Here is a 23,867-nt window from a genome sequence, read left to right as displayed (position 1 = left end):
GGCAGAACCAGAGTGTCCGCCTCCCCCATTCCGATCCGAAGCCTCTGAGATCATCTGCGGCATTCCCCAGGGATCTTCGCTCAGCCCGACACTGTTCAACATCAACATGGCCCCGCTCGCACACGTCGCCCGACCACATGATCTCAACATAATCACCTACACCGACGACACTCAACTGATCCTCTCCCTCACCAAGGACCCCATCACCGCCAAATCCAACCTCCACAAAGGAATGAAGGCCGTCGCTGACTGGATGAAGATCAGCCGACTGAAGCTGAACACGGACAAGACGGAGGTCCTCATCCTTGTATCCAACCCTTCAGTCTGGGAAGACTCCTGGTGGCCGACGGCACAGGGGGCAGCCCGACACCCACCGACCATGCACGCAACCTGGGAATCATCCTCGACTCAATGCTCTCCATGACCAAGCAAATCAACGCCGTCTCCTCCTCCTGCTACAACACCCTCCGCATGCTCCGCAAGATCTACAGGTGGATCCCGACAGATACAAGAAGAACAGTCACCCAGGCCCTCGTCAGCAGCAGACTCAACTACGGAAACGACCTCTACGCAGGAGCCCCGACCAAGCTCCTCTGCACGACTGACTCTCGACGTACCACGCCACAGCCACATCACCCCCTACCTGAAAAACCTGCACTGGCTCCCCATCAACAAGAGGATATCCTTCAAGCTCCTCATCCACGCACACAAGGCCCTCCACAAGACCGGCCCAGCCTACCTCAACAGAGGACTTTCCTTCTACATCCCCAACCGCCAGCTCCGCTCCGCCGACCTCGCACTTGCCACCGTCCCTCGCATCTGAAGAACAACCACCGGCGGGAGACCCTTCTCCCACCTCGCCACCAAGACCTGGAACACCCTCCAACTGAGCCCACGACAGACCCAAGACCTGCTGACCTTCAGGAGGCTACTCAAGACCTGGCTGTTCAACCAGTAGCACCACCCCCCCTCCCAGTGCCTTGAGACCCTCGCGGTTATGTAGTGCGCTCTACAAATGACTGATTGATTGATTAACAGAAAGTCTTTCCCAGATGCCAACTGTACAAGATTCAAATACACACAGAGATATATATGTTTATATGCAAGCAATCATAACACACTTGGTAAATATAATACACGAATAATACTGATGAATAAACAAGCAACAAATAATATGAAATAAGACTCAAGAAAATATACTAGAACATCCTGCTAGAGATCAGAAAGATGTATATATACATCAAATGATTACTTTGGAGGTGCACCTTGACTCACTCACACATCACAAAGAAAATACATCAAATGATCAAAGCCACTGGCCAAACATCACAATGGCAATAACCAAAACTCAATACATCACCTATTGCAAACACTGCATCGCACCCACTCCTGACTGGGGCAGTTAAACAGCCATGATTGAGAGCCTCAGCAACCAGGGTCCCACACTCCGAGATAGACACGTCCTTCCCCACTCAGATTCCAAACTCCAGGTTTATGAGTCAACAACCCTCAGCTTTATGATCTCAAAGCACACTCAAAGGTTAGGGAAAGACCTCCTCCTGGGCCAAAGGAATCTTACCAGAACGGTCCAGGTTCCAAGCAAGCATTCCCATGGCAGGAAGGAGTTCTCACGTCTCCTTCTCCAAATCTCCGGCATGTTCCAGCCTTTATCTTGACGAAGCTCACAAAGCCTTCAGGATACATTAAACAAAAAACAATCCTTGAACCTGAATAACCCAACTTGCAAGCGCTGCTGTGCACGCAGAAAAGCTGAAGCAAGGCAGAGTAAGAAAAAAGGATGACATGAGGCCATGTTAAAGCCAATAGTAAGAACTTCATAATTCTCATTAAAGGACAACACAGTGCACAATTGTGCACTACTGCTTATAGATTCACATACTTCATCTCTTAATGTACAACACCGAGCACATGTGTGCATCAGTGCCCACAACACTGCACTTTGAGACCAAAAAGTACATTCCACAACTCTCTCTCCCTCTCATGCTTTCAAATGCACATCCTACGCGTTCTGTTCTTGGCAAGGCTGTCCTACTCCGTGACAGCTCCCACTAAAAGACAGCAAGATTACAAGAAAGAAACTTGTAAGAGAAGCAAGGCATATGCAGGACCGTTGTACATTCAGGCTAGGATAAAATAACACACTAAAGTCAGTTAAAATAATTGTAGTCAAAGGTCATCACAGGGTGTCAGACCTTAAGAGTGCCTCTAGCACTACATTACACCCCATGACCTTTGACTATCATTACATACATATATAAAAAAACTGCATTTCTTAACTGAAAGCACAACTATGGTTGAAACACATGTTAAAGCAGTAACATTGTAAACTCATGTGCTGAACTGAAAGCACAAGTATAATTGAAACACACATTAAAACAGTGAAATCATAAAAGCATGTAATAATCATTTCAAAGCAGGTAAAAGTAGCTCATGCATATCTGGATATTCAGCAAGAATAAATGTTTGATGGATACACAAAATAAATGATGCAAATAGAATCGAGCATATGAACTCAGTAATGCGCCTAATGTCTCAAATGGCTAATACTGGAACTTCTACTGTTGAAACAGCCAAACATATATATTATGTGCTTGAAAATAAAGGCAACATCAACACCTTCTTTTTATCTTTAACTAAAAAAAAACATTTTCTTCAATTTAAATTTCACAGCATCTTTGATGTTCTTTTTAAACAAATAACGTCCTTCTTTGTGAAAGACACACAGCCTTCTTGTATTTAAAAATATAACTGCGTTTTATTTCATGTTTATGAAATCAGTTCATGATCAGTTCTTTAGATAGGTCGTCTGGTTTGGTCAGCCACAGGATGTCAGCTTGCACCATCCGGTAATCATTCCAGGGTTGGGGAGGAGAGGGGTCCAACACCCATGTGGGGTATACAGACAAGGACAGGGACATCGGGCACACCAACACGTCGCAGTATGATAATCTGGAAAAGAAACAAGCATCAATCTTCTTGCAAAAAACATTTTTCAAAAAGCGCACGTTTTCCTTTCTCTGTTTTGAGTTTGAATCACAATATTATCATTCCTGTCTGTACAGTTCTCTGCTGGCTCTGGGGAATTATCTGAGAATTCTACCCACACTATAGCCTCTGAATTCTTGGTATAAGGATGAAACTCTCCTTTTCCCTGCACAGTAAGAAGGGCTGGGGCAGTCTCCTTCCTGGATATGTTTCCACTCGCTGCTGAATACGTGCTTCCTTTATCAATTGGCAGAAGCCTAAGGCAATCCATCTGCTCTGGTAATTTTCCTTTCTTCAACTCGCTCCTCACCTTCTGTGGGACTGGTCTGGCTTGTGCATACTGACACATAAGAATCACAGTTCTATGTAACTCTAGGGGGATATGCATCCCTTCATTCTCTGCCCACCTGTTTGTATGGTCTTTCTCTCCTAATGTGCTCTTATTTAGTCATGTACACCAAATCTGAATCGTGTGTCACCACCTCTGTCTCCAAGATTTTAGCCTTTTCATCTGTAAGGGAATTAAAGGTTCTGTCTAGTGAATGTATAGGAAGACCATAAGCATGCACACGCTTTGTAGTACAATCTGCCACTTCACTGGGGAATTCTGTGTCTCAAACACCACCCCTGGACTTTATTGGGACCTGCACTAACTGTTTATGCAAAACTGCAGTTTCTGTCTGTATATGCCACTTTATCACAGTTGCTTCATCCCATTGCATTTGAATCACATTATGTTTTATTGTCATCTGCCCAGTGTCTTTCAATGCACAAAAGCACAAAAGCATCTGTATTTGTCCAGCATTTAAAAATGTTTCAGTCCACAGAAAGAAACTTATAAGAGAAGCAAGGCATATGCAGGACCCTTGTACATTCAGGCTAGGATAAAATAACACACTAAAGTCAGTTAAAAATAATGGTAGTCAAAGGTCATCACAGGGTGTCAGACCACAAGAGTGCCTCTAGCACTACATTCACTTAATCACCATCGCAAACGTATACACTTTACATTTCTGTGACAAGCTTATGTCACCCTAAGAGATCAAAACAGATATGACCAAACACGATCTTCTGAATGCTCCAACTGTCATATCATGGGTACAAACGTCATACACATGGCATGGGCATGTAGACACATTGCAAATTACTGGGGTGATGTCTTCTTCCGCCAGATGGTGGATGTAAATCTTAACCCTAATCACTCCTTGCAGTGCTGGGCTTTGTACAAGATTTTCCAAAAAGCATCTGACACTTTACTGCAATGGCCCTGCTTTTAGACAAATATTAGATTGCTTTACACTGGGTCAGTAGACACCTGCCCAAGGTCAAAAAGTGGCTGCCCAGCATAACATCTTGCGATACTAACAGCAAACTCTTAACTTCCCTTCAACCACAACGTCCAAACCAAGGGATATATGGCAACACCTACGTGATTACTTACTTTCGACAACCGTGGCTTCCCAGACCTCGCATGCTACTCAATCCAACCCTAATCCCTCCACACTACAGTTACTCGGCTCCACCCCACTGGACCTCCATGGATGACATGTACATGTCAGACAGACTGCACATCTTCATAGAGGACCTTCCTTCCTCCCTATTAGCCCTCTTTCTTGATTAGACTGCTGGTTCCTGTACAGTTTAATGTCTACATTGTGTTATTTTGTATTATGCGGCTCGCTATGTTGAATTCGGAGAAACTTTTTTTTTCCTTGATATTTTTATTGCCTCCTTTACAACTAGATTGATCTCATTATCTTTCCCAATGCTCCAGTATTTTAAGGGTAGCTAATACACCTTTTTATATGCTGTACTATTCTCCTTTCTCGGATAGCCTACTTTATTGTCACCTGTACATTTCTCAATGGCTGAAACACCAGATATTCTTTGATATGGTCAATTGCATAGCTATCTCCTCTGATGCCACTGGATGAAATGATGCACACTGATGCACTATATGTGTGTTTTACTTAAAAAAAACAATAAAGAAACTTTAAAAAACAAACCTCAGTTTTGAGGGGTTTGTATATTTTGTAGCATCTAGCTATGTAGGCATTTTGTAAGTCCAGATTTCACAAGGTATGAATAGTTCTTTCCTTTTATGGATAATCTGAGTATCACCTGCACAGTTGCAACAGGTGAGCTTGACAGAATTTATAAGCTGTGAGTACATGTATGTATATTTTGAGCAGCAGAGGGCAAATCATTGATCCTTGAGGGTGACCAGTCTTTTCAGAGAATAGTGCAGATAGGCATAGCAGTAGTGTTCTATCTTTTAGGTAGGACTAAATACATTTTAAATTGAACCATATATACTTTTAAACAGCAGCTCATAGTCTCTAGTATCAAAAGCTACAGAGAAATGCAGTAGGAGGCCTCTGTCTCTACCTCTACTATCTTTTATCTATGGAGATATCTGGTCCAAGTGTGAAGTTCTCCGCACATGTATGCTTACATTTTCATCGTAAATGTGGGAGAGAATTTTATTCAAATTAATGCTATACATAACTTTTAGTAATTTTAAATGCATAATAGATAAATATAAACATTTGACTCCAGATTTTTTTTCAATATCTAAAAAATTATTTTAATATAATGTCACATAGTTGAGTTCATTAATCTTGAAATTATAATTAAGGTCTAACAGGCACATGCATCAAGAAAAGCTTTTGCGAGTCTTTAACTGCGATTATTAAGGAATCGCAATTAAGGACTCTCAAAAGCCTATGCATGTAGGAATCGCTATTAAAATAGCGATTCCTAAACATTTCTTAATTGCAACTCGTAAATTGCGAGTCGCAATTAAGGAATGCCTTCCCATTCATTCCTATGGGCCTACAGCCCCTTACGAATGAATGGGAGATTGCATGCGCAATTTGCGAGAACCAATAGATACTTACAAATTGTGCATGCAATTTCAAGGGTGCAAGGGTGTCCAAAGGACACCCTGTTGCACCCCTGAAATTGCTCTGTGCACACATGTTGCGCACACACATGCCCCAAGGGCATATGTGTGCGCAACATGAAACTTTGAAAAATGCACTTTTGTGCATTTTTCAAAGTCTTTGCAAATTACCATCAAGTTCAACTTCATGGTAATTTGCGCCCCCTGGTAGCAAAATTGCTTTTTTAAAGTGGTTCTTGCATTGCATTTAAGGAATCGCAAATTGCGATTCCTTGAATGCAATCGCAATTTGAGAAATCAGTGTCTTGAACCTTGATGCATTGCAAATGATCTTTTTGCGGGCGCAAATGGCCTATTTTTGCGATTCGCACCGTTTGCGCTCACAAAAATGGTTGATGCATGTGCCTGATAGTGCTGTAGCATTTTTTTATATATTTGAAATAAAGATATACCATTAATTTATATTATTATTTAACATAAAAATATGTTGACTGTTTTTTTAAAGTTGAATAAACTTTTAAAAATATCCGTATACTTTATCATAGAAAGATCAGTGCACCGGCGAAGGGGACCTGTGCCGAAATGTGAAAAGTTAGTAGTAAATATGTTTCAACCGCTAGTTTCAAGGACTGGAGGCACATGTATAAATGTACTCACGTATAACTTTATCTTTGTGAACAGGGCCCTATGTGTTCTTTGGATCATTTTAAGCTACACTTAATTATGTTTCAGTGCCTCTACTGGCTTGGAGATCTGTTTGTTGGTTAGAGAGGGGGTTGTTTTCCCTTAGGAAGTCTAAGATGTAAATGAATGGATATTGCCTTTTTAATCAACTTACCCATAGATGGCATTTCAATATTGATTTGTAATTTGCTCAGTCTTTAAGGTCTAATTCTTGCTTCTTTACGATTGGCTTAGTGTTACTTGTATTAGAAGCCTGGAATGATGTGTTGATTATTGCTCAGGGCAGTATGGCCTCGTAGGTAGCTTTGAGAATGTTCTTGAAAATGTTTGGGGGGGCACGAATCAGCAGGCGATCCAACTTGTGTTTGTTAATGGATAGAAGTTTAAAGGAGCATTGTTTTAGGTAAATGTACTGTGGTCATATTTAGTTTAACTGGCAGAATAGCATTAGTAGTGGGAAACTTAGCTAAGAGGTGAGTCTCAGGGTCACTGGTTTTTCAATCAGGTGTTCTGCAACAGAGTTGCATAGTTCCTGGACATAGTAGGCATGGTCAATAGTGCAATCTGTGTTATGGAGTTGGCAGACGTTACTGAATTGCCCTCTTGTCAAATTGGCTCCATCCAAAATGGTTTGGGAGTAATATGATTTCTTAGCTTTTTAAATGGTTGCTTTGTAAATTCTGTATCCTTATACATTGCATTTTTATCTTTCTGTTGTGTATTTTCTTCCATTATTGTTACAGGACTCTGAAGCTCTGTTTTTGAATTTGGATTAACAAGCCTTCCCTCATTCATGGTAACCTATGTTTGAGGTTTGAACAGGGAGCCTTTGCCAAGAACCTGAGTGAGCTAATATTGAACTTTATTCACATACATCAATGTATTCAGAAGTTGCATCACCACTAATACTGTCTGGAAAAGCTCTATGCTGAAACTCCTCCATTCTCTGTTTGGGACATTGTGAATAGGTGTTGTTGATGGCAGGGGATTATGGTGCAACAAATGAGTTGGTGGTCAGGTAATTTTGTTGAATTTCTTTGATGACATAAGACTTTTTGAAGCCAATATGACACTTAAGGTATGGTCCAGCGCCATGTAGGACTCCATTGGCAAGTTAGTGGCTGTTTGGAGATTCCTGGTTAGGTGTAAGTGTGCACTGTGGAATAGATCAGGTAAGTCAAACCAGATGTTGCGGTTTCCTAGACATGTAGTCGGGTAATCAATAACGATTTCTGATACTAAGTCCAGGAATGCATCCTGAAAAGTTATGGGTGTGGGGGGGGGGTGATTTATTGAATAGGAGGAATGAGGTATTGAAGGTAGGGAAAGGGGATCACCGAATAAGCAAGGAATAACACTCTGATGTTAGGTGACTTTACTCATTGTAGTTGTTAGGGACAATAACTAGATTACAGCTAGTCCTCGACCACATCAGTTGTTAGGTAGGTTTCTGTAGAGGTTTTGTTATTATCTGTAAATGGGCTCAAGTGGAATTGGTTGGAGCATCGTCTCCCATTGAAGATTCAATAATAAAGAGCAAGTAGGGCCGGATCTTGTACATTACGTTGTGCATGTATGTTCTAGTCTTTCTTTCTTAAGGGTCTAGAATTAATGCGGATGCATGGAAAAGTTTTGTTGTGGAAGGTCTTTTGATTTTTAGTTTTCCTAAATGTGTTGATAATTGAAACTCTTGATGTTGAAACTATAGTGTATGGGGGCAAAGAGCCTTGCACTGGTGTTTTAAGTTTTTCAGTGTGTAGGGGTCAGTTGATCAATCTGGAGCTGTTGTGTTCAATAAGCTCCCTGTACATGCAACCTTTGCTCTGCCGGAGTCCTGGTGATGGTGGATCTGTACAGCCGACTATAAAAATCTAGCAATATTTAAATAACTTCTGTTTGTATGTGTGCTTATCTACTATCATCTTTGTAAAAAGTTGTTATGGGGTGGTGAATCTTTTCTAGTTCATCCAGATGAGCTGGCATCCCGCTTTTGTCAATCTCACTGTGTTTCTTGGCTAGGTATTCCATGTAATTCTGATTCTGGCCAGCAGTTCGGAGTATTCTGCCATCTTTTGTAACAGTAGCTCTCTTGTTTGACACTAGCAGTCTCTCTAACTACCTCATTCCGTCTTATATTTTAGTGGTACCTCTGATTATCATCATCCTAACACCATGTGTCATGCCTATACTGGTTCCACCCATATAGACCTTGTTAGATGTGGGGGTCTCTAGTTGGCAATGGCTGGCCACTGTCCAAGTAGGGACCCTTCTTCCTAAGTCAGAGTAAGCAGACTACACCCTTTGATAACCCCTGCTCAACCCTGTGGTAACATAGCACGAGCAGCTAGGCTTATCTCAGAGGCAGTGTGTGAAGCATTTATGACCATACACAGTAACACAGTGAGGAACACTACAAAGGGACAACACACAAGTAGTTATAAAAAAATAAGTATCTTTATATATAGACTTAACACAAGACCAATAACGGTAAAAAGCCACAATGCTGTATAATAGGATTACTCTTGAAATGCTGCAAAAATAGTTCAAAGTGTGCAAAGAGGAGTTCGGTTCAAAGCAGTGGTCTCTGCGAACCTTTTACTTACAAAGTACCTGGATTCTGTAGCAAAACAACCAAAATGTCGCTAAGGAGCTGTAGCGATGATTTTCCTCACGCGAGATCAGCGATACGTTGAATCCTTGCCGCAAGAGAGGATGATGCGCTGATCGGTGTGCAGGACAAAGCGACAAACTTCTCCACACTAAGCCGGCGATGCGTTGAAATCCTTGCCACGAGGGAGGATGATGCGCCGGACCTGTTGCGTGTGCGATCTTGTTACGATGAAAAGAAATTGCGCTTCGCGAGGGAGCGACGATCCTGATGCGATGCGATGAAAATGGCAGATGCCCGGCGTCCGCGCTGTGATGTCGTGAAGCGATGAACTCGATGCGATGATCTTTGGTTAGCGAGCACTTGGAGGCCCACAAACATGCGATGCGATAATCTTGAGGTCAGCGAGCATTTGGAAGCCCGCAAACGTGTGATGCAATGATCACCAGTAGCAAGCACTCAGCGGCAGCAGCACAATGATTTTTTGTACGCGCTTCACCTGCGGCGGCTCGCAAACGGGCGTTTGCGACGATTTTCAGCACTCTCTTCTCTGTAGTAGAACTAGAGGCCTTGGAACTCACAGGAGCCTCACCTGCAGATAGAAATCCTCGCTGGGAGGAAACAGGAGGCTGGAGGTGGAGTCTAATGTGCCTGAGACCCCAGCAGGAGGCTAGCTCTTCTTCTAGCCCTTGGGTGATTGCTTTAGAAAGTTGAAATAAAAGTTCTCTCCAAAGTCCTTCTCCTCTTCTTCCAAGTCCAGTAGTAACCACTGCAGGCCAATCCAAGAAACAGCACTCAAGGACAGTCACCTCCTGCAGATTCCTTCAGTTACACGGACAGAGGTTCTTCTTGTTGTCCAGGACCAATACAAATTGTAGGGGTTTCAGCACAGATATTTATACCCCAAAAGTCTTTGTTCTAAAGAGTCACAAGTCACTGAACCCAGCCAGAACCAGTTCTGCTCAGTCCTGGAGCACTTTGTTTACCAGGCTGCATCCTTCCTTTCAGAGTGCAGGGCAGAGACATCAGACGCACCACAGGAGGTGGAGCCAGCATTGTGGAGGGAAGGCACAGCCCTATTCAGGTCCCAGGTGCAACTCCTCCCACCCATCTAGATGCAGATCTCTCTATTCACCACTGGGACACCTCACCCTGTCTCCAGGAATTCCCCAGTCCTGTCACTCCAGAACCAGACAGCCAATACACATTACAGCAGAGCACAGTGGAAGGCTTAAGCAAGAAAATACCTACTTTCTAAAAGTGGTATTTTCAAACGCAGAATATAAAAATAAACTTCACTAAAAGATGTATTTTAATATTCTGAGCTCAGGCATACTAAATTCGTTTTTCTACCATGTTCTTTGGGTGAGTTAGGACTATAGAGTGTAATAGTCAAACTTCCCATTCTGGCCTATGGACCACAAGTAGCCTTACAGTAGTGAAAAACGAAATTGGGTGTAATTCACTACCAGGACATGCTACACACATCAGGGCATGTCCCACCTTACACATACAATGCACCCTACCATAGGGGTGACTTACATGATGCCAAGGGAAGGTTCAGGGGCTGGGAAGTGGGTGCAATTCACAGCCAAGATGGCAGATCTGGACTGCACACAGACACTGCAGTGGCAGGTCTGAGGTACACTTTACAAGCTGCTTCTGTGGGTGGCGCAAACCAGCCCTGCAGGCCCACCAGCAGCATTTGGGTTACCAGCCCTGGGCACACACAGGCCACGCTACTAGGGACTAACAGATAAATCAAATAAGCCAATCATGGATATACCAATTCACATGTCATATTTATACAGGGAGAGCATATGCACTTTAGCACTGATCAGCAGTGGTAAAGTGCCCAGAGTCATAAAGCCAACAAAAACAGGTTAGAACAAATCCAGGAGGAAGACAAAAAGCGTAGGGATGACCCTGCAAAAAGGGCCATTTCCAACAGACCTTAAATATCTCCCACTCGACCATCACACTTCTGCCTGATATAGCATTCATCAAGAAATATCGCTGCATTGAGTCTCTTAGGGGGTGTCCTGAAGGGCCATTTCCTACAATCACCTGGAAAATATTTGCGTCAGTCATCTGCCCCACTGGATATGCTCTGAAATTGTTTCCCTCAATTATTTTGTGATTGTTACTTGGATCTGCAGGTCTGTAATATATAGAAACATGTCTATACTGGTGTGAAGGGAGTGCACGTGGAAAAAGAAGGTATAGTCCCAGTCTTCAGGGCATGTATTGTGCTAAGCATCCAACTGACCTATTTGCAAGCCATGCAGATAGGAGCTTTCTGAGGTACCCAGTGGTGGTGAAAATGATCAATGTCTGTGTTGGAACACAGATTTTTTATATCATAGGCAAACAGTGATCATGCGTGTTTGCCATGACATAGGCCGGTATCCCATGGATTGCGGCCTTGTTTGACCAGGAAGGTAGTCCAAAGTGCTACCCTCATAGTGGTAAAAGGCTACTTACCGGGAGTTGGGCAGCACAAGCGCCATGATGACAGCATACTGTGTAGTGATCTCTAGGAGTGAACAGGTCCTTTTAAACCTGTGTCACTGGAATGAGGCCTCCAGGCTCACTCACTCAAAGGTATGCTGCTTTGTGCTTAACTCACCCTTGGCCTACATCAGTTTGGTGTGTAGTTCTCTCCAGCACTTGTGTGGTGTACCTGCCCTGGGTTTATGTGTGACTGTGAATGGTAAAATACAGCGATAATGCAATACTGTGAAGCACAATTGTCTTCAGTGCATCGCTAGGTGTATGTGTGCCTGCGACTGGTACAATACATAAAAGATATAGTGCTCTGCAATGTGTGCATGTTAAATAAATGTGCTGAGTGTGTGTGCCTGTGAATGCTACAAAACACGGATGATGCAGTACTGTGAATTGCATGCATGCAAAAGACATGTGCTGAGTGTAGGTGTACCTGTGAGTTATACAATCCATGAAGTATGTAGTAATTGTGACCAGAGAGAGCCTTTAAGGGCTGCAGCATGTATTGTGCCACCCTCAGAGACCCCTCACCCCACCTCAACACACACACACTGCTATTGCAGGCTGTGTGTTTTGGTGCAGACAAAACTAAAGAGTCGACATGGCACACATACCTGTGTGCCATGCCCATGAACGCTGCCTGTGACATAGGTAAGTCACCCCTCAAGCAGACCTCACAGCCCTAAGGCAGGGTGCCCTATACCACAGATAAGGACATAGCTGCATGATCAATATGCTCCTATAGTGTCTGTGCCATTCATAGGTGTTGTAAGTGCAGTGAAGCCATATTGAGCACATGGACTGGGAGTTTGCCATTACGAACTCCACAGCTCCAGGATGGCTTTACTAAAAGCTAAGATGTTTGGTACCAAACTTACCAGCTCAATAAACCCACACTGATGCCAGTGTTGGATTTATTGAAAAATGCACTCAGAGGGCATCTTTGAGATGCCCCCTGAAAAACGACCAACTCCTTTGTGCCCAGCTGACTGGTCTGCAACAGCCTGCTACACACAGACATGTTTCTGACCCACTGAGGTGAGAGCCCTTGTGCTTTAGTTGGTCAGAAACAAAGCCTGCCTGGGGTGGGTGTGCTATCACCTACCCCCAATCAGGAACAGCATTTGGGTGATGAACCTCAAAGGATTCCTGCCCTTTGATATTCTAACCAGGGATTCTCCAGCTATTGGAGATGCCCGCCTAACTGACCCAGCTCCACTTTTGGCCTCTATCTCGTCAGGAAAATTAGTAGTCAGGAGCCCCCCCTCTGCCAGGACCACCCCAAAGGTGCCCTGGACCGAGGTGACCCCTCCTTAGAAAATCCTCCATCTTGAATAGAAGGATTCTACCCAATCATGTTAGGGGGATGCAGCCTCCCCAACAGGAGAGGAAAGGCAAGTAGCCCATTAGCTACTAGCTTCCAGTGCCTGTGACACCCCTAATTTCAGTATTTAGGGCTCCCCTTGAACCTTGATCGTCAGATTCCTGCAACCTAAAAAGAAGACGGATGAAGAGGATGCCATGCAGCCCAGCAGGAAGATGCCTACTGCTTTGGCCCCAGCCTTACCATCTTGTTTCCTGCTTCCCAAGCCTGCAAAGAAGCCAACTCCTGTCCCATGGCCAGTCACTTCCAGGAATCCCAGGAAGACTGCCACTATTCAATAAAGACCAAGATCTCCTGAGGACAGCAGCCCTGTTAAAAAAAACTCTAACTTCAAGGACTCTGGATCCAGGTGGATCTGCGACCTCTGCCCACCCTGCACTCGACGCCCACGAGTCTGAGTGGCTTACCTGTCCAGTGACATCTCTCCAGCAATCCATACTTCAACTCCATTGGTAGCTGACCTCTCCTGGACCCGTCAAAGTCTCCTGCAGTCTCTTCACAAAGGGTCCCCCTGAACGTGACCGGCTCTGACCAAAAAAAGTTACCCTTGAACCCTCAGTCCCCCAGCCTTGGGGAGACCAACCAATGGTGCCTCAACCTCCCGCAACCCTCCAACTTACCTGCCAAGCTGGTGGTCACCTTCAACCAGCCTCCTGGCCCAAGCCTGCAGCCTCTTTGTGCAACTGAGATTCCCAATTACAATGCATTGGGAGGCCGACGCAGAATTCGCACCCTGCAACCGGCCACCCTAGTACAGCTGGTGGTGGAACTTTAGTGCTGCCTTGTGGCCCTATGGGCTGATCTTAACCCCCAGGGCCTGTGCCATGAAACTGCAGGTGCTTACCTGCAAACCGTGCCTCTCTCTGAGGTGCTCCCAGCCTCCATTGATTTACATTGGGCCCAATGACCTCTATGCCTTGCCTCCCCTGTGCAGCTGGTGGTGCAGTACTTACCTTGAACTGAACCTTGCCCAGTGTCAATCTAAATCCCTAAAAAGTGGGAGAGTAAGTTGTGTACTTACCTGTTAATGCATACTACTGTTTTCATCCCATAGGATTGTATTGCATTTACAAATCTATTGCGTACACAATTCTACCCACTTCTATTGCAAAGTCTACTGTTCTAAACTAATTCTTTAACTATTCTATCACTGTAAATCATTGTATACTGCCTTGCAAAACAATCCTTACTGCATTTAAAAAGTATTACTTCTTTTGAAACTGTTACTTACCTACAACTGAGTTCCGCTTGGTTCTAGAAATAACATAACAATGTATAACTTTTTATACAAACAATTGGACTGGATTCAGTCTTTGAGAGTATGCTATCATTTCTTGCCTGAGTGTGTACAGTAAATGCTTAACACAGCCCTCTGATAAGCCTAACTGCTCAGCTACACTACCACAAATAGAATATTTCGTATAAGCCTTTGTGGGCCTCTGAGGATCCACTGGAGTCTGTACAGACTATACCTTACTTTGGTATAGTATATAGAGATCCAGCTTCCTACAGGTAGCTACTTTCATGTTTAATAACTTTGGAATGGTGATGATAAATCCTCTTTAATGGTGAAATTGGATTTGACATTACCATTTTAGAAATGCCACTTCTAGAAAATGGACATTTCTCTCCTCTTAACTTTGCTCTGTGTGCCTGCAGCATGTCTCCAATACACATCTGGGCTGGGTGACAGCTACACTTAGTGCATTTCCTCTGGACAGTCAAACACAGGAAGGGCTAGGTGTGACAGAAGATTTATTTGCACTAATCTGCATACTGATAGCCTTCGTGGGCAGGAAGGGGGAGTGGTGGCTCACAGTTACATCTGAATACATTTGGTCCTACCCTCACAAACACAGCTGATTTACCCCCTACTGGTAGTCAGGAGCCAGAGCTGGGCTGAATGGGATCCATGTGTACTTCAGAGAGTTCCTTTGAAGACACCCCAACATTAAAGGCACTTTTGGGTATAAGTGCAGGGGCTCTGGCAGAACCAAATCAGTACACTGATGGAGCTGGGAAGAACTCTGATGGTGCAAAGGCTACTGCGCTGAAAGATTGCCACTCTACTGTGACTGACTGTTCTGAAAAGCTGCTTCCCTACTTTGCTGAGATGCCCTGTTGAGGCTAAGGACTGAACCTAGAGTGACTCCAAGGGATTGCTGGCTTGTCTCCTGTTTTCTGAAGTCTCTGGGACACAAAAGACTTCCTGCAATCTGCTGGACTCTGCTGGACTCTGCCTTCTATGATTCCTACCCTTGCATGATGTGCCCCCTCAAAGCTCTTGGCTTCAGAAGTGGGTTCTGCAGCTGCTTTCATCATCTACAGGTCCTGGGTCCTTTAAATCAAGCTTTTGAACTCTTTGCAAATGGGTCTGTTAGCTCCGGAACCTAACCGTGGGCAATGAACTGCGCTAGCAGAGATTTGTTAACTACGCATTACATTGAAAACACGGAATTCATGCAATAATTCCGACTCTGCCACGTAGCAGAGTTAGCTACTGCACCCACAGCCCTTTGTTAAGACAACTTTAAGTTTACATGCTAAAAAGCATATAACCAATTCACAAAAGTGAACTTTTAAAAATACCAGGCGATGAGAGAGGTGATGATTTTAAGGTCACCCCTAACCTAGGGGAGGGCAAGCAGATGCTTTGAACACAAAGAGCATGTCATGTTAAATGATTCGGTAGTGGTTTCATCCTCCTAGGACCACCCCAAGCAAAGTTATGGGCAAAAATACAATGCCAACTAAAGGCCCAGCAAAGCATTATAGGGCGAGATTCTAGAGTGCAGTGAATTTTTCAATGTACAACAGTGTCTCAGACACTGTTTGCGATTCCCAATGGGGTCGCAAATTGCATGCCTCATCAATATTCATGAGGCAAGCGCAATTTGCAACCCCATTGGGAATGGCTAGCACTCACAGGGATGGTGGCCTGCTGGGGTCAGCAGACCACCATGTTTGTGACTGCTTTTTCAATAAAGCAGTTTTAAAAACTATTATCGCACCCATTCACAGAGGGTGCGATCCCTTCCCTTTTGCGATTGGCTTAACACCCTTTTGAAAAGGGTGGTAAACTGTGAGTGTTTTGCGATGGCAAATGCGGTCGCAAAACAATCATTCATTGGAGTCAGACTCGCTATTAGGAAGAGATGCCCTTGGCATGCACCTTCCTAATAGCGAGACATAAACCATATTTTGCGAGTTGCTAATAGGTTAGCGACTGGTAAAATATGGTTTGTACATGGGGCTGACCAATTTTGCAGTTGCAAACTGGCTAAATTCCTGTTTGCGACCGCAAAAAACAGTTGTACATCTGCCCCTTTATCTCTGTGTATTTATTAAACATTAATAAGTTAAAATATATTTAAAAAAATGTAACTCATTATTGTATTATTTACAATTGTAACATATATTTGTAATTTCTTTTTAACAGGAATTACATTGGTTTCCATAGAACAAAATTGTCTTTTTGGTTTTCATAAAAAACTAAAATTCTTATATAGACAGTTTTGTATGTTTCTTCAGTTGGTGGAACATCGTGGATAAGAGAGAATGTGTGGTGTGCCATGCTAAAATAAGTAGCTTATTTTTTTAAATATTGTAGTCAAATTAAAAGTCATTTTATATTAGAGTAATGAGAGTTTTGGTTAGTCAAGTGGTAAACATAATGGGGCCTATTCACAAACTGGCCATTGTAGTATGTGAAGTTCTACAGTAGTACGACTCCTGTACTACAAAATGCTTTCTTATGGCTGGAGATCTCCACCTTTCTTATCTTTTCTGTATACGTTGTAGTAGTACATGTGGGAGGGACAAGAGAGAAAGGCTTGAAAATGGGTAATACTTATTTCTAAATGATGGGGTTTAGGGAGGGGCAAGATCTGGCTTTTTGGGATAGACAAGCATACATCAGAACATACCAACAAAAGAGTAAGACAATTTCTATTAACGATCTACACCTTTAAAACTATAAATAGAAAGGGCAGAAAACAGTAATAAGTATAGTCCAGCCAAGACTTGGAGTAAGTCTAGCGCCAGGGTACAACCGATCCTGGGTTGCTTGTGTTCCAGTTTAGGGAGGATCTGGCTTGGCAGTTTGGCTGGACTGTTCCCATGAGGAACCGGGTCAAGACTGATTTGCATATAGCTGGGTCCAATCTGAGGTGGCATGGTGAGCAAAACAACAATGGGTTGTAGTGCTACCCCGAGCGACTGTCAGTGGTTAGACTTTTTGCAAGCAGCCTCTCATCACCTTTTGTGTGTTTCTCATATGTCTAGCACCACACATGACACTCACAGGTACTGCAGCACGCTCCCATAGAAAATAATGAAGGCGCCAAATGCCAAAAGGGTCATATAGTAAATAATGGAGAATTGTTTATTTTATATTTGTTTTTATAAACCAATTTTAAGAAAGACTTCCACCTTAGGTAAGGTGCCATTGATTGTACCCATGTGCAACTTCAGCCACCTCCCCACACATCACATCTCCTTAGTAATAGACACCTGTGACATTCTGTCAATGCGCAAGCTGTCTGTGATGGTAGGGGCTGATTCACTCATGTGTACGCTACCTTTCTTGGAAGCACACACAACAACAATTTCTTCTGCCACTCACCAATTGCACTTCGATTCAATGCTGAGGATTTCAGTGAGATATGGCTCTTTGGTAAGTAAGAGCATCTCACACCAAGGCTGATGTCCATGTGGGAGATGACATCTCAAATATTCTCATTACAAACACAAACAAATAAACACTACATTTTCAGCCAATGCATGTATATATGCGTAATGCCTGAGATTTCCAATTCAGCCACATTTTAAACTGAAACATATTTTTGTTGTAGGTGATGCCAGGTATGTGCTCTTTGCCCATCTCCTCCTCACACCCCACAGACATCCAAACACATAACCTCAACAGAGGTACAATATAGCACACACATGTACAGAAGCCATTACTAAATGCACTTTCGGGATAAGTCACATTTCAGACGTCTTGAACATACAGGGGTAGGATTTTTATGGCCTCCCCACAAGTTGTGCATAAGACTATTATAGCCTGCTGCATGTTGCCCAACGTTGCGATACAAGGTAGCTTACATATAGACATAACTTCTGATTGATAGCCACATCAAGGAACCTGGAGCCTGGGGTGGAGTACAGAACTAAGGTCAGGGAATACAATTGTGCTAACTTTACTTCATTGTCATTTAAATATTGAGTTTGACTAACAGGTAAAATATAAAATGTTCATCAACATGGGGATACAAATACTAATACAGAATCCTTTTTTTTGCAAATAACAATTTACCCTAAAGATGTGTATTCTTCTACTAGGGAGCCTTTTAGCATATTACATTATCCTTGATTTTGCAAATCTGGAGATCCAGGACCCCATTAGGATGACGGAAGGACCGCCACCGCAAGACCGGCGGTGGCAACCGCCGTCCCTGCGGTGGTGGTCCTTCTGCCATCCAACAGATTTTTCCCACCGCCAGATTAGGATGGCGTTGGGAACTTGACTGCATCCGCAGCAGATGCAATGACCGTCAACCGCCAACAATCATTCTGATTGCCTGGCGGACGGTGCAGGGTGCCTAAAATGGTGGCGGTGTCTAGCAGGTACCGTCCACCAGATTAGGATATCTGAGAAAAGCGTCCTTTCCATGGCAGTGATGCCGCCATGGAAAGGCATACCGAGTTGTGTTAGGGTGCCCGTTGCGGGCTGCACTTGGGGGTACCTACGGTACCCCCCTGCATTACCATGCATAAGGTGGCAGGAACCATACGGTGCCTTCTACATTATGCATGGCAAGGCACAACATGACTCTTTGGCATTACGGCGGGTGTTGCTTACAGCAGCACCCGCCGCAATATTAGAGATTCAGGATACGACTGCCAGGGTGGTGGTCGCATCCTAATCGGCAAAGCAGGACCGCCGCACCCCTGGCGGGCGGTCCCAGCACCGTTAGGGTGGCGGGCGGACTGAAGTCTGCCCGCCATCCTAATGGGGTCCCTATTTTGTTGACTGTTATCATCAACAGTTCAAAGTAAAAAAAATTCAGGATGATAATTTTTGTGTTCTTTCAGCAACTACCATTAAAAATACGATGTAGGTGAAATAATGTTCTGCTGATCCACACACTAAAAGTAATTTGTTGTTGTTAATTTTTCCATGCATGGTGTTTCTGTGACTGAAGGGGGACATATTTTAATTCATCATCCAAAAACTGCTTTTTTTAGGGTTATCTGGTGTCTGTAGTGGAACAAAATAAGTAAACATTTTTAGCTAGCTTTTTTACCACACAGAAGGAAATGTTCTTTATAGAGTCTTATTTGGAAATGGGCTCGGAGATTCCTATCTGAGAAGGATTTGGGTTAGATTTTGTGATTCCTACTAACTTCTTGTTTCCAATTAATCGTTCACTTCACATTTTGTATTCCTGTGAGTTATTTAGCTTCATGGGGGATCATTACTTGTTGCTTTCTTAAGGATTAAGGGGCTCATTAGTATTTCGTGACGTTCGCCACCGCACAGCTGGCGGTGGCGACCGACACGATATGGTAACAAGTGAAACCCCCCGCCATATTACAATGGCTGGTGGTTTTGTGGCGGAAGCAAAGTGCGTCCGACACTTTTCGGCTGGTCAGCAATTGTTCCGTATGTTAGTTTTTATTGGGAACATTCTTATTTGTAAACATATGTTTTTTTTTGTTCTTAATTACATTGTTTTAAATTGGTTTTGTTATAAAAAATAAAAAACATGATTCAGAAATGTTGATGTTGTTCAGATTGTATTATAAAGTATAATATATTTTGAACATACACTTTTCATGTACAATTGCAAAATTAAAAATATATTTTTACATACATATTTCTTTTTACCAGTTTCATAAAATGGTATATTTTATGTAGTATAGTCATGCAATAGTAAAGTAAAATATTTTTAGTTCTTTAATTATAAACAGTTGGATTTTTATTTATTATAATTTTTTATGACAAAAAGTAAACATTGGTAAACATTTCTTTTTACATTTTTTTAATGCATTTTATATAATTTTATGTTTTTTGTAAAATTATATAATATGTATTTTACATGATTCTATTTTGTATATTTTATTATTTAGTATATAAAATATTATTTTTTACAAAATATTATTTAATATATTAAATCATTTACAAATATTTTAACAAATATATTTTGTTATGATATATTTTTTTATTAAACATTTTCATATTGTTTGCACATTTACAGTACATGAAACAAACATATATTTTAATATATATTAAATATTATATTTTTTGTTTTTGGTTAATATAATATAGAGGGCCCGATTCTGATGCGGGTTGGAAAAGCTTCCTGACCGAATCGGTTGGGAAATAGTTTCCGACCCACTCAGATCGGGAGAGTCCGACCGGCGGAGTACGATGCATCCGGATGCTTCCAGATAAGATTTGGTAGGACTCCCATTGACTTCAATGGGAGCATATGTTCCTAACCGCATCATAATTGTGGCCTTGGTCGGGAAAACACGTTCCCAATCCGATTTGAAAGGAACAAATGCCATTAGGAGGCCTTCCTAACCGCATCAGAATCAGGCCCTAGGTGGGAATGCTTTCCTAACCGTATCAGAATCAGGCCCTTAATGTATATATTTTTTTAAATTGTATATTTTATAAACCCTTTAATTTTTTTACAATAGATAAAATTATACATTTAATTTTTGGCATTTTGTTTATATTTCTCCATTGTTGTCTAAGGGGAGTCAGTCTTTTTTTCTTTTTTATTATGCGGCCACTTTTTACCCCATTAACTCACTTTTCTGTCTGTCTGTTTCGTTTTTAGGTCATTTTGGAAGAAGGAACCTTGCGGTTTAAGAGCTGTGTTTTGTCAGTTAAGGTAAGTAAAATTTAATTTACTTTTAAGGTAGTCTTACGGTAGGGGCGAGGTAGTAGTAGTGTAATTCAATTTGTTAGGGTGTTATTTGTTTGTTTTTGGTGTAGTTAGGTGTTGTTTTGGTAGTTTATTGTTTTATGGGGTCGATTCGGATCCGGGTCGGACAGCTCTCCGAGAGCTGTCCGTAGCCTTACCGTGCGACCGACACGTACCCGTAGCCGGTCCGTCCTGTAGATGAAGTACGATGCGCATAACTGCCAAAAATACGACCGACACGTAGGCTGTGATTCAAGCTTCATTCTCCGTCCGAGCCGTAACTCCGAACGCCGAACCGAGTCGCCTGGAAGCAGTATCCACAGCAGTTTCCGTCCTGACAAGTACTATGCGTACTTCCTACGCGCCGGACGGGTCACCACGTACGTCACGTCACAGCATCCGGAAAACAAGCATATCAACTATGATTTGTGTCACAACTCAATCCACGGCTACGAGACGGACCAGCTTGCAGCGGTTACGAGACGGAGCAACAAGCAGCGTCTAGGACACGAACATATCATGAATCCCATCGTGCAGGTCATACCAGTACTCTACATCTATGACCGGATCAGGAACCGACGACGCAGACAGTAACACACAAACAAACAACACGTACCTGCAAAATGGTACACACACACAGGGGATCCACATCCTGGCCACTAACAACAGGCCACCATAGGGGTTGCATGGCCAGCACCACTACCACCCCCACCCATAGGGCTTATGTTTCCCATCACCCCTGCCACCCCCACCCATAGGGGACCTGTTGCCCATTACCCCTGCCACCCCCACCCATAGGGGACCTGTTGCCCATCACCCCTGCCACCCCCACTCATAGGGCTTATGTTGCACATCACCCCTGCCACCCCCACTCATAGGGCTTATGTTGGCCATCACCCCTGCCACCCCCACTCATAGGGCTTATGTTGCTCATCACCCCTGCCACCCCCACTCATAGGGGACCTGTTGCCCATCACCCCTGCCACCCCCACCCAAGGGGACCTGTTGCCCAGCACTACTGCCACCCCCACTCATAGGGGACCTGTTGCCCAGCACTCCTGCCACCCCCACTCATAGGGCTTATGTTGCCCATCACCCCTGCCACCCCCACTCATAGGGCATATGTTGCCCATCACCCCTGCCACCCCCACTCATAGGATGGGTGATGCACCACACATCCATCATACTCCAACATTAGGTATGTCAGCAAAATACATCCCCCTTAACATCATGAAAACAGTGTGTAGTCTGTGACAAATTCCCACAACAGTGATTATGACTTTGAACATACAATGTAACTAACAGCAGATGTGTGACCAAAAAATGAGTGTGCCCTACACAAGGCAAGCATCACTATAGCACTGCGTCAATGTAAAAACAACACCCCCTCACTGTGTAGAACAAAAGTTGAGTGTGGGCTTCCAAACTGCAACAAATGTCAAGCATTGTGTTGATGGGGTCTAAACCCCTCCTCATCACAGTGACCAAAAGGTAAGTGTCATCATGGTCAAAGCTGCAAATGTCAAACAGCATGTATGATACCCGGTCCCAACACATCAAACACTCCTGGGGCAAAGTAGTGGTTGTGTCCCATACTCACAGAGATGTGGTTAGGCTAACAGTGCTGTGAAAACATAACATACTCTCTGGTATGTGCAGACAAGCACCACCCATGGGGGCTGACAATGCATATAGCGTTTGGGGGGCACATTTGGTTTGTTGGGTGGCACTTTTGTGCAGCCACTCCCAGGCTGTGCACGTGTACATGGGGGCAGAATCCTTTGTGTGTGGTGCACATTACCACTGTGATGTGCAAATGTACAGTAATGGGCATGAGTCACGGACACAGTTTCATGTTGGATATGTTTGGGCCATGTCACATACACCCTGAGTCCTGGGGGTGATGGCATGTACGTCACAGTGAGATCTGTAGCCACAATACTGATGTGCATCCACAGTCTGTGTGCATGTTGTGTCTCAGATGTGTCTGATCAAATGTGCCCAATGGGTGACAGTCTCCACATCCATGTGGTATATGCATCAACCTTGATGGTGTGTGTGTGTCTAAGAGACGTACATGTAGGGCCTGCAAGGACAACAGTGGACACTACCTGTGGGACTCATGCTTGCCTTGTGGTGTGTACATGAATACGCTATGTCCATGCCAGTGGCAATACAGGGACCCTGGGTTTCTGCATGGCAAAGATCTGTGATGCCTGGGAGACATCAGGCCTCAATTGTCACTGTGGTGTGTGTTTGGAATGTTACAGCAGTACATAGGTCGGGTGACATAGCCAGATGATTGGCCATTGCACTACATGGGACTCATGTGGACAAGTGGAATTGAGATATGAGGTGATGGTCATGTAGGTGACATATGTATCCATGCCCAACAGCACACACCTCAGTACATTGTGTAATGTCATGATCTATCATGTGATATTGAGCCTGGTCATGGACACATGGGTGGATGAACCGACAATCTTCCTTTGTTCATCTCTGTTTTGCAGGGCACCAGCTGTCCATCGACCATTCCCAGACCTTGCAACCATGCAGGAACGCGACTGCATCCGATGGTACCGCTTCACCAGGCCACTGATTGAGGAGTTGGCGGAGCAGTTGGCGCCACATATGCTACCTGGCCGGACATACCATACAGCACTGACCCCAGAGGTGAAGGTGATGGCAGCCCTGCACTTCTTTGCTACTGGTACCTTCCAGTACACTGTGGCTACTGCTGGTGGGATGTCGCAAACTATGTTTAGTTGAGTGCTACGCGATATCTTGGAGGGGATGTTGCATTTCCTAGACCTGTACATCAAGTTCCCGAGC

Source organism: Triturus cristatus, chromosome 6, assembly GCF_964204655.1.
Source record: "Triturus cristatus chromosome 6, aTriCri1.1, whole genome shotgun sequence".
NCBI lineage: Eukaryota > Metazoa > Chordata > Amphibia > Caudata > Salamandridae > Triturus > Triturus cristatus.
This window is presented reverse-complemented; position numbering follows the sequence as displayed.